The sequence below is a fragment of the Eschrichtius robustus genome, chromosome 2, assembly GCF_028021215.1.
Source record: "Eschrichtius robustus isolate mEscRob2 chromosome 2, mEscRob2.pri, whole genome shotgun sequence".
Taxonomy (NCBI): Eukaryota; Metazoa; Chordata; class Mammalia; order Artiodactyla; family Eschrichtiidae; genus Eschrichtius; species Eschrichtius robustus.
Window position 1 is genome coordinate 35,458,584 of NC_090825.1, and position 13,182 is coordinate 35,471,765.

The window sequence follows — 13,182 nt, forward strand, 5'->3', positions numbered from 1 at the left end:
CATAAATTAATTAATTAATTAATTAATTAATTTGGAAAAAAAAAATAGATAATCAACAAGGGTTTAATGTATAACACAGGGAACTATATTCAATATCTTGCAATAACCTATAATGGAAAATGTCTGAAGACACATATTATATATAATATACACATTATACTCACTTTGCTGTACATCTGAAACACAATATTGAAAATCAGCTATACTCCAATTAAAAGAAGAAAAACTATGAGGTAGATAGATACATGATAGATATTGATATATAACACATTGGAATATTACTCAGCCTCAGTAAAGAAATACTGCCAACATGAATGGAGGTGGAAGACACTACACTAAGCAAAGAAAGGCAGACACATAAAGAGAAGTACTGCATGATCTCACTTACATGTAAAATCTAAAATAGTCAAACTCACAGAAGCAGAGAGTTCAGTGGTAGTTTTCCAGGGGCTGCGGGGGCGGGGGGGGAGAAATATGATGATGTTAGTGAAAGGGTACAAAGTTCCAGTTATGCAAGATGAATAATTTCTGGAGATCTGATGTACAGCATAGTGACAATAGTTAATACTATATTGTATACTTGTAATTTGTTGAGGATTAAATCCCCTTCCCACCACCACACACACAAAATGGTAACTATGTAGAAGTAATATATATGTTATATATCGACCAAAGAAAAATGCACAACCTAAAAGTTGTGAGTTATGTTTTATGCTGGGACCTTACTGAGGACTATAGCTCGGGAGGCAGCCTCTCAGATAGCTCTAAGGAACTGTTCTGGAGAGGTAAGGGAGGAGCCAGGATATATAGGAGTTTTTATTGGGAAATAAAACAAAAAAACATGTAGTCCAACATCAAGAGATTACTACTAATTACAAAAAAAAAAAAAAAACCCAGAAATCTCAAGTTAAGGATTTTAGTACTTTTTTATGTATGGAAAGATGCAAGATTCTGGGCTCTTGGAAATTATACCTTAGATATGAATCTTATCTGGGACCAGTATCCTATTTTTCTCCGTTGTGAATTTCACTCAGGGTGCACTGTCAAAGGCAGCTGCAGTGGCTGATGGCAGGCAACATTTGTTGTTTACTGAAATGACAGGCAACATTTTTTTGTCCATAATTAGCATGATTGTGGTGATCATTTCATAATGTATATGTATATCAAGACATCAAGCTGTATATCTTAAATATATACAATTTTATATGTCAATGATATCTCAACAAAGCTGTTAAAAAAAATTAAAGGAAATTATTTCAAGGAATCCTGGTCAGCCATGTGTTCCCCAGGAATGCAAATATCAGCTATTTTTTGAGAAAATATAGAAGAACTTGTGACAAGAACTGAAGGTTTTGAAAATGTGATTTTTACTTCAAAATTACAAATAATTCCTATCCCTTTATTCAATCCAAAGTTGCATCCAGGGCCTTTTTGACCCAAATTCCCACCACTTTTCTCTTTCTCCATAAAGAGCAAGCCTATTTAATGTTCTCTCTCTTCCCTCCTTCTCTCCATCAGTGTTTTGGCTGCTTGCTGCCACTGTTACTGTGACATTTGTATTGCTACTTCTTTACTCCACTATATCCCTGAACCACCATCATCTATGGAGTCTTCCACTTTTCTTCCCACTATTTTCACATTTATTCCTTAATTTTTTTTTCCTTATGCGTCCTGTTGATTCTACAGCAGCCTTGGATCTCATGCAGAATAGCTGGACTTTAGAGACAGAGCCAGACCACTAGAGTTCCTTCTGCCAGGAAATAACTGTTCAGAATGTAGGGGATGTAATTATCAAGAGAGATAACTCTGGCTCTCCTTGGCTGTTTCCATTATTGTTCATTGCTTTAAGTTTCTTCTTCACCGTCAGATATTTTGTTTTACTTGTTTTTTCTGTCTATATTTAGAGTGACTGAAAATTCTTGTAGTAACTGGAACACTAGTTTCTATATAATTTCAGTTTTACTGTAAAAGAAGTGACAGAGGGTAAACCCTTGATTAACTAGAATGCCCAAGGAATGGAATGCTTGATTATACTTTCTGTTGAACATTACTAAATATCTTAGTCCACTTCTCTGAAGTCTCATAAAGCATCAAGGTCATTACTCTGGCTTTCAACTTAAATTGTGCTGACTCTATGTTCATAGATGCAAGTAGTCTACTTATCATATGTATCCTGGAAGTCTTATAAATTATTGTCATTTATGACAATACCTAGTGAATAAAGGTGCAAGTTCAAAATCGGCACTTTTTAAAAGAATATTTGACAATATGTGTCTCGAGCCTTGACAACATTCATAAACTGTACCTAGTAATCACACATCTAGGAATTTAATTATAGGACTAATTAGAGATATATCCAAAAATTATGTGCCTAAACGTCACACATATTTTGGAAAATTAGAACATTATCCTCCAACATTAGATATATTTTGATATACCCATAAAACAGAATGCCATGCAAACATTAAAATTCATATTCTTAAGGGATAGGAAATGCTCATAATAAGAGAAAAGGGGAACATATAAAGCAATATAATCATTATGATCTAAATTGGGTAAAATACACATATATGTACATATGTACTTTTGTGTAGGTATGTGTGTGATATAGAAGATTTATGGTATATACATCAAAATGTTAATAACGGTTATCTCTGGCAGGTAGGAATATGGGTGTTTAAATTCCCTAATTTTTACTTTGATGTAATTTCCTACATTGTCTATAATCAAAGTTTATTATTTTAGGATCATAAAATAATACATAACATTTTAAATTTTCTATTGAAATTTAGTCCTATCATATAACTTTCTCTGAAAGGCAAAATGCAGGGAAATGAACTTGAGTTCTAGCCTGTGGTCTTTTTCTCAATCAACATTTTCATAGTTTGTTGTTCCCATCATTTTTTTTTAACTTTCTTTGAAATTTTATGTGCACAAGCTTATTTGAATTATTGTCTTCACTTATATGACCAGTGCTTTGAAGGGTAAAAACCAAGTTACTGCACAATTTGGGATTTTTCAGCAGCTTCAGTTATTGGGATTCTCAGGACAATCATTGGCACACAAATCTTTAATTATTCACAATACAGGAAATGTTTGTAAAATGAAAATGTCATCAATAGCCCGGCTCAGGAATCAGACCTAGAAGTCTGAAATACCCATTAACCTATTCTTTTATTAGCATACTCACTTCCACTACCTTAGTTCGGGCTCTGGTTATTTCAGTACTTCACTCTCCTAAATTGTCCCACTGTTTACATCCAATTAAGAAAGCTACATTTTACCTAATTTGAAAGAGGATCATTTCTGAAAAAATGGCAATAAATGGGAAAAAAAGTCAAACTTCTTTCCATGGCAAATATTTTATGCTCTTTCATGTTTCAAATAATAGCAATATACTCAGCCTTTGCTGCATAAAATATCCCTCCAAAACTTAATGGCTTAAAACAATGATCATTTATTAGTTCACAAGTCAGCAGGTTGGGCTTTTTAGCTGGGCTTAGCTGGGCAGTTTTTCTGCCTGTCTCAGCTAGGCTCACTCATCAACTGTCAGCTGATGGGTTGGCTAGGGCTGGATGGTCTAAATGGACACATTTACCTGTTGGGCAATTGGTAGGCTGTTGGCTGGAGAGCCTCAGTCTCTTCCACACGACCTCTGTAGCAGTGTAGCTGAGGCTTGTTCACATGGTGGAAGTGGAAAAAGATGAGTGAAAGGTGCAAAACCTCTTAAGGTCTGGAAAATCTCACATTCCTTCTTCCGCAGTATATGAAGGCCAATCTAAATGAAAAGGATGGGGAAACAGACCTACCTCTTGAAGGCAGGAGCTCCAGTGGATTTTTGGCCATTTTTTATCTACTATACTATGTGATGGATCTTAGTACATACATTAAAAAGTAAGGAAGCCAGAAGCAAAAGAAGTCACATTCTTGGCTACCAAGCCAGGCTCCAACAATGACCCAATAATTTTTATTAACTCTTCTTTTTCCTCAGAGGCATTCATCTAGTGATCCCTCCCCTCTAATCCTGTCCTATTCCTGGAGCTCTGGCTCTCGTTATCTATATTCCTCCTTTTACTTCCCAGCACAGCCCAAGAGAGAAGTTCTGATTAGGTTGGGTAGTCTCAATCCATGTAGATCATCCCTATCTGGCAGCATTCTCACACTAGATCACCTCCAGAAGGTGCTGGCCTGTTTAAAATTTTCTGATTCTCAAGGGGGAGAGGAGGAGAGAGTCAGCAAGAACTCCCTGCAAAAAGGGCAAGCCAGAATCACCTGTTGACATCATTTTTTAATTATGCAGCATGAAAAACTCTTACCATCTTTCTATAACAGGCTCAAACCTATAAGAATTACCTCCACTGTAAAATCTTCCCCAGCATCCACAGGCAGAATCAGTGGCTCCCACCTCTGTGGTCTTATGTTATCTCAATTTTTGGACTAGTTACATTTTATAGTAAGAGTGGACAGAGCACTGGGGAGTATAGACACAGTTATAGGAACATTTCCAGTAGGCAAAATGGGCTCAGACTGAAGATTCCTAGAAGGTTGCCTCATGCAGTGTTTACCCTTATTAAAAAAAAAAAAATTTTCGGGGATTTCCCTGGCAGTCCAGTGGTCAGAACTCCGCACTTCCACTGCAGCTGGTGCGGGTTCAATCGCTGGTCAGGCAACTAATATCCCGCATGGTATATGGTGTGACCAAAAAAAAAAAATTCAACTGAGTAAATTTTAAAGAGCTTATTGGCTTTATTCAATGATTCATGAAATAGGCAGCATCCAATCTAGGATACAGAAAGGAGCACTGAGGACCTGTACAAAGTGAAAGACTTTTATAGGCAAAAAGCAGCAGGAACAAGGAAGTTATACTAGACATAAAAGCGGGTTGGTTATCAAAAGGTTTCTTTCCTTTAGGGGATGGCAGGAGTCTATCAGGCAGATTACCTAACTAGTGTTCATCAGGCAATTCCTGATTGGTTGAAAATTCGATTTCTGGAGAGCCAAAACTGTAATTAAGTCTGAGTTTGGTAACATGAAGCTTAGCATAAGTGACTATTTTGGGTCTGTGGTTTTTAACACCTCTGAAGGCCTTAAAGTATAATTATTGACTAAGCCTCATAGTTCTCATAATTCTGGCAAGAGACAAGTCCTATTACACCGTTAAATTAGTTAAACAAGGAGGCCTTTAGTGGAGCTTCAAGATGGTGGAAGAGTAAGACATGGAGATCACCGTCCTCCCCACAAATACATCAGAAATACATCTACATGTGGAACAACTCCTACAGAACACCTACTGAACGCTGGCAGAAGACCTCAGACCTCCCAAAAGGCAAGAAACTCCCCATGTACCTGGGTAGGGCAAAAAAAGAAAAAACAGAGACAAAAGAATAGGGACAAGACCTGCACCAGTGGGAGGGAGCTGTGAAGGAGGAAAGGTTTCCACACACTAGGAAGCCCCTTTGTGGGCGGAGACTGCGGGTGGCGGAGGGGGTAGCTTCAGAGCCACAGAGGAGAGCACAGCAACAGGGGTGCGGAGGGCAAAGCGGAGAGATTCCCGCACAGAGGATCGGTGCCGACCAGCACTCACCAGCCCGAGAGGCTTGTCTGCTCACCCGCCTGGGCGGGCGGGGGCTGGGAGCTGAAGCTCGGGCTTCGGTCGCATCGCAGGGAGAGGACTCGGGGTTGGCGGCGTGAACACAGCCTGAAGGGGTTAGTGCACCACAGCTGGCCGGGAGGGAGTCCGGGAAAAGGTCTGGAGCTGCCGAAGAGTCAAGAGACTTTTTCTTGCCTCTTTGTTTTGAGGTGCGCAAGGAGAGGGGATTAAGATCACTGCTTAAAGGAGCTCCAGAAACAGGCACAAGCCGCACTCTCAGCGCGGACCACAGAGACGGGCATGAGACGCTAAGGCTGCTGCTGCCGCCACCAAGAAGCCTGTATGCAAGCACAGGTCACTATCCACACCTCCCCTCCCGGGAGCCTGTGCAGCCCGCCATGGCCAGGGTCCCGTGATCCAGGGACAACTTCCCCGGGAGAACACACAGCGCGCCTCAGGCTGGTGCAACGTCACACCAGCCTCTGCCGCCGCAGGCTCGCAATCCATACCCCTCCCTCCCCCCGGCCTGAGCAAGCCAGAGCCCCCGAATCAGCTGCTCCTTTAACCCCATCCTGTCTGAGCGAAGAACAGATGCCCTCAGGCAACCTACATTCAGAGAAGGGGCCAAATCCAAAGCTGAACCCCGGGAGCTGTGCCAACAAAGAAGAGAAAGGGAAATCTCTCCCAGCAGCCTCAGGAGCAGCGGATTAAATCTCCACAATCAGCTCGATGTACCCTGCATCTGTGGAATACCTGAATAGACAAGGAATCATCCCAAATTGAGGAGGTGGACTTTGGGAGCAATGATATATATTTTTTTTCCCTTTTTCTCTTTTTGTGAGTGTGTATGTGCATGGTTCTGTGTGTGATTTTGTCTGTATAGCTTTGCTTTTACCATTTGTACTAGGGTTCTGTCTAACCGGTTTTTTTTGGTTTTCTTAGTATAGTTTTTAGCGCTTGTTACCATTGGCGGATTTGTTTTTTGGTTTGGTTACTCTCTTCTTTCTTTCTTATTACTTTTTAAATTTTTTTAATAATTATTTTTTATTTTTTATTTTAGTAACTTTATTTTATTTTATCTTCTTCTTTCTTTCTTTCTTTTTTTTTCTCCCTTTTATTCTGAGCCATGTGGATGACAGGCTCTTGGTGTGCCAGCCAGGCATCAAGGCTGTGTCTCCCAGAGGTGGGAGAGCCGAGTTAAGGACATTGGTCCACAAGAGACCTCCCAGGTCCACATAATATCAAACGGCAAAAGTCTCCCAGAGATCTCCATCTCAACGCCAAGACCCAGATCAGCACAATGACCAGCAAGCTACAGTGCTGGACACCCTATGCCAAACAACTAGAAAGACAGGAACACAACCCCATCCATTAGCAGAGAGGCTGCCTAAAATCATAATAAGGCTGCAAACACCCCAAAACACACCACCAGACATGGACCTGCCCACCAGAAACACAAGATCCAGCCTCATCGACCAGAACACAGGCACTAGTCTCCTCCACCAGGAAGCCTACACAACCCACTGAACCAACCTTAGCCACTGGGGACAGATACCAAAAACAACGGGAACTACGAACCTGCAGCCTGTGAAAAGGAGACCCCAAACACAGTAAGATAAGCAAAATGAGACGACAAGAAAAACACACAGCAGATGAAGGAGCAGGGTCAAAACACACCAGACCTAACAAATGAAGAGGAAATAGGCAGTCTAACTGAAAAAGAATTCAGAATAATGATAGTAAAGATTATCCAAAATCTTGGAAATAGAATGGAGAAAATACAAGAAACGTTTAACAGGACCTAGAAGAACTAAAGAGCAAACAAACAGTGATGAACAACACAATAAATGAAATTAAACATTCTCTAGAAGGGATCAATAGCAGAGTAACTGAGCAGAAGAACGGATAAGGGACCTGGAAGATAAAATAGTGGAAATAACTACTGCAGAGCAGAATAAAGAAAAAAGAATGAAAAGAACTGAGGACAGTCTCAGAGACCTCTGGGACAACATTAAACACACCAACATTCAAATTATAGGGGTCCCACAAGAAGAAGAGAAAAAGAAAGGGACTGAGAAAATATTTGAAGAGATTATAGTTGAAAACTTCCCTAATATGGAAAAGGAAATACTTAGTCAAGCTCAGGAAGCACAGAGAGCCCCATACAGGATAAATCCAAGGAGAAACACACCAAGACACATATTAATCAAACTATCAAAAATTAAGTACAAAGAAAAAAATATTAAAAGCAGCAAGGGAAAAACAACAAATAACACACAAGGTAATCCCCATAAGGTTAACAGCTGATCTTTCAGCAGAAACTCTGCAAGCCAGAAGGGAGTGGCAGGACATATTTAAAGTGATGAAAGGGAAAACCCTACAACCAAGATTACTCTACCCAGCAAGGATCTCATTCAGATTCGAAAGAGAAATTAAAACCTTTTCAGACAAGCAAAAGCTAAGAGAATTGAGCACCACCAAACCAGCTTTACAACAAATGCTAAAGGAACTTCTCTAGGCAGAAAACACAAAAGAAGGAAAAGACCTACAATAACAAACCCAAAACAATTAAGAAAATGGTAATAGGAACATATATATCGATAATTACCTTAAATGTAAATGGATTAAATGCTCCAACCAAAAGACATAGACAGGCTGAATGGATACAAAAACAAGACCCATATATGCTGCCTACAAGAGACCCACTTCAGACCTAGGGACACATACAGACTGAAAGTGAGGGGATGGAAAAAGATATTCCATGCAAATGGAAATCAAAAGAAAGCTGGAGTAGCAATTCTCATATCAGAGAAAATAGACTTTAAAACAAAGACTATTACAAGAGACAAAGAAGGACACTACATAATGATCAAGGGGATCAATCCAAGAAGAAGATATAACAATTGTAAATATTTATGCACCCAACAAAGGAGAACCTCAATACATAAGGAAAATACTAACAGCCATAAAAGGGGAAATCGACAGTAACACAATCATAGTAGGGGACTGTAACACCCCAATTTCACCAATGGACAGATCATCCAAAATGAAAATAAATAAGGAAACACAACACAAGCTTTAAATGATACATTAAACAAGATGGACTTAGTTGATATTTATAGGACATTCCATCCAAAAACAACAGAATACACTTTCTTTTCAAGTGCTTATGGAACATTCTCTAGGATAGATCATATCTTGGGTCACAAATCAAGCCTTGGTAAATTTAAGAAAATTGAAATTGTATCAAGTATCTTTTCCGACCACAACGCTATGAGACTAGATATCAAATACAGGGAAAAAATCTGTAAAAAATACAAACACATGGAGGCTAAACAATACACTACTTAATAACCAAGAGATCACTGAAGAAATCAAAGAGGAAATCAAAAAATACCTAGAAACAAATGACAATGAAAACATGATGACCTAAAAGCTATGGGATGCAGCAAGAGCAGGTTTAAGAGGGAAGTTTAGAGCAATACAACCCTACCTTAAGAAACAAGAAACATCTCAAGTAAACAACCTAACCTTACACCTAAAGCAATTAGAGAAAGAAGAACAAAACAACCCCAAAGATAGCAGAAGGAAAGAAATCATAAAGATCACATCAGAAATAAATGAAAAAGAAATGAAGGAAACGATATCAAAGATCAATAAAACTAAAAGCTGGTTCTTTGAGAAGATAAACAAAATTGATAAACCATTAGCCAGACTCATCAAGAAAAAAAGGGAGAAGACTCAGATCAGTAGAACTAGAAATGAAAAAGAAGTAACAACTGACACTGCAGAAATACAAAGGATAATGAGAGATTACTACAAGCAACTATATGCCAATAAAATGGACAACCTGGTAGAAATGGGCAAATTCTTAGAAAAGCACAACCTTCCAAGACTGAACCAGGAAGAAATAGAAAATATGAACAGACCAATCACAAGCACTGAAATTGAAACTGTGATTAAAAATCTTCCAACAAACAAAAGCCCAGGACCAGATGGCTTCACAGGCGAATTCTATCAAACATTTAGAGAAGAGCTAACACCTATCCTTCTCAAACTCTTCCAAAATATAGCAAAGGGAGGAACACTCCCAAACTCATTCTACGAGGCCACCATCACCCTGATACCAAAATGAGACAAAGATGTCACAAAGAAAGAAAACTACAGGCCAATATCACTGGTAACCATAGATGAAAAAATCCAACAAAATACTAGCAAACAGAATCCAACAGCACATTAAAAGGATCATACACCATGATCAAGTGGGGTTTATCCCAGGAATGCAAGGATTCTTTAATATATACAAATTAATCAATGTGATACACCATAATAACAAACTGAAGAAGAAAAACCATATGATCATCTCAATAGATGCAGAGAAAGCTTTTGACAAAATTTAACACCCATCTATGATAGCGACCCTCCAGAAAGTAGGCATAGAGGGAACTTACCTCAACATAATAAAGGCTATATATGACAAACCCACAGCCAACATCATTCTCAATGATGAAAAACTGAAACCATTTCCACTAAGATCAGGAACAAGACAAGGTTGCCCACTCTCACCACTATTATTCAACATAGTTTTGTAAGTTTTAGCCACAGCAATCAGAGAAGAAAAAGGAACAAAAGAAATACAAATTGGAAAAGAAGTAAAGCTGTCACTGTTTGCAGAAGACATGATACTATACACAGAGAATCCTAAAGATGCTACCAGAAAGCTACTAGAGCTAATCAATGAATTTGGTAAAGTAGCAGGATACAAAATTAATGCACAGAAATCTCTTGCATTCCTATACACTAATGATGAAAAATCTGAAAGTGAAATTAAGAAAACACTCCCCATTTACCATTGCAACATAAAGAATAAAATATCTAGGAATAAACCTACCTAAGGAGACAAAAGACCTGTATGCAGAAAATTATGAGACACTGATGAAAGAAATTAAAGATGATACAAACAGATGGAGAGATATACCATGTTCTTGGATTGGAAGAATCAATATTGTGAAATTGACTATACTACCCAAAGCAATCTACAGATTCAACGCAATCCCTATCAAAGTACCACTGGCATTTTTTACAGAGCTAGAACAAATCATCTTAAAATTTGTATGGAGACACAAAAGACCCCGAATAGCCAAAGCAGTCTTGAGGGAAAAAAACGGAGTTGGAGGAATCAGACTCCCTGACTTCAGACTATACTACAAAGCTACAGTAATCAAGACAATATGGTACTGGCACAAAGACAGAAACATAGATCAATGGAACAAGATAGAAAGCCCAGAGATAAACCCACGCACCTATGGTCAACTAATCTATGACAAAGGAGGCAAGGATATACAATGGAGAACAGACAGCCTCTTCAATAAGTGGTGCTGGGTAAACTGGACAGCTACATGTAAAAGAATGAAATTAGAATACTCCGTAACACCATACACAAAAATAAACTCAAAATGGATTAAAGACCTAAGTGTAAGGCCAGACACTATAAAACTCTTAGAGGAAAACATAGGAAGAACACTCTTTGACATAAATCACAGCAAGATCTTTTTTGATCCACCTCCTAGAGTAATGGAAATAAAAACAAAAATAAACAAGTGGGACCTAATGAAACTTCAAAGCTTTTGCACAGCAAAGGAAACCATGAACAAGATGAAAAGACAACCCTCAGAATGGGAGAAAATATTTGCAAATGAATCAACGGACAAAGGATTAATCTCCCAAATATATAAACAGCTCATTCAGCTCAATATTAAAGAAACAAACAACCCAATCCAAAAATGGGCAGAAGACCTAAATAGACATTTCTCCAAAGAAGACATACGGACGGCCAAGAAGCACATGAAAAGATGCTCAACATCACTAATTATTAGAGAAATGCAAATCAAAACTACAATGAGGTATCACCTCACACCAGTTAGAATGGGCATCATCAGAAAATCTACAAACAACAAATGCTGGAGAGGGTGTGGAGAAAAGGGAACCCTCTTGCACTGTGGGTGGGAATGTAAATTGATACAGCCACTATGGAGAACAATATGGATGTTCCTTAAAAAACTAAAAATAGAATTACCATATGATCCAGCAATCCCACTACTGGGCATATACCCAGAGAAAATCGTAATTCAAAAAGACACATGCATCCCAATGTTCATTGCAGCACTATTTACAATAGCCAGGTCATGGAAGCAACCTAAATGCCCATCAGCAAACGAATGGATAAAGAAGTTGTGGTACATACATACAATGGAATATTACTCAGCCATAAAAAGGAACAAAACTGAGTCATTTGTTGAGACGTGGATGGATCTAGAGACTGTCATACAGAGTGAAGTAAGTCAGAAAGAGAAAAACAAATATCGTATATTAACGCATGTATGTCGAACCCAGAAAAATGGTACAGATGAACCGGTTTGCAGGGCAGAAGTTGAGACACAGATGTAGAGAACAAACGTATGGACACCAAGGGGGGGAAACCACGGTGGGGTGGGGATGGTGGTGTGCTGAATTGGGCGATTGGGATTGACATGTATACACTGATGTGTAAAAAATTGATGACTGATTAAAAAAAAAAAAAAGAGTCATGGGCTTCCCTGGTGGCGCAGTGGTTGAGAATCTGCCTGCCAATGCTGGGGACACGGGTTCAAGCCCTGGTCTGGGAAGATCCCACATGCCGTGGAGCAACTAGGTCCGTGAGCCACAACTACTGAGCCTGTGCGTCTGGAGCCTGTGCTCCGCAACAAGAGAGGTCGTGATAGTGAGAGGCCCGCACACCGCAATGAAGAGTGGCCCCTGCTTGCTGAAACTAGAGAAAGCCCTCACACAGAAACGAAGACCTAACACAGCCAAAAATAAATAAATAAATAAATAAATTTTTTTTAAAAAACAGAAAGAGTCATGTACCACAATGTTCATTGCAGCTCTATTTACAATAGCCAGGACATGGAAGCAACCTAAATGTCCATCAACAGATGAAGTGGTAAAGAAGTTGTGGCACATGTATACAATGGAATATTACTCAGCCATAAAAAGAAATGAAATTGAGTCATTTGTAGTGAGGTGGATGGACCTAGAGTCTGTTATACAGAGTGAAGTAAGTCAGAAAGAGAAAAACAAATACCATATGCTAACACATATATATGGAATCTAAAAAACAAAAACAAAAAATGGTCATGAAGAACCTAGGGGCAAGACGGGAATAAAGACGTAGACCTACTAGAGAATGGACTTGAGGATACGGGGAGGGGAAAGGTGAAGCTGGGATGAAGTGAGAGAGTGGCATGGACTTATATATACTACCAAATGTAAAATAGATAGCTAGTGGGAAGCAGTCACATAGCACAAGGGAGATCAGCTCAGTGCTTTGTGATCACCTAGAAGGGTAGGATAGGGAGGGTGGGAGGGAGGGAGAAGCAAGAGGGAAGAGATATGGGGATATATGTATAGCTGATTCACTTTGTTATAAAGCAGAAACTAACACACCATTGTAAAGCAATTATACTCCAATAAATATGTTTAAAAAAAATCATGGCATGCAAGAGAAATAAACAAACACTGTAATAAAAATGAAAAAAAAAAAAAAGGAGGCC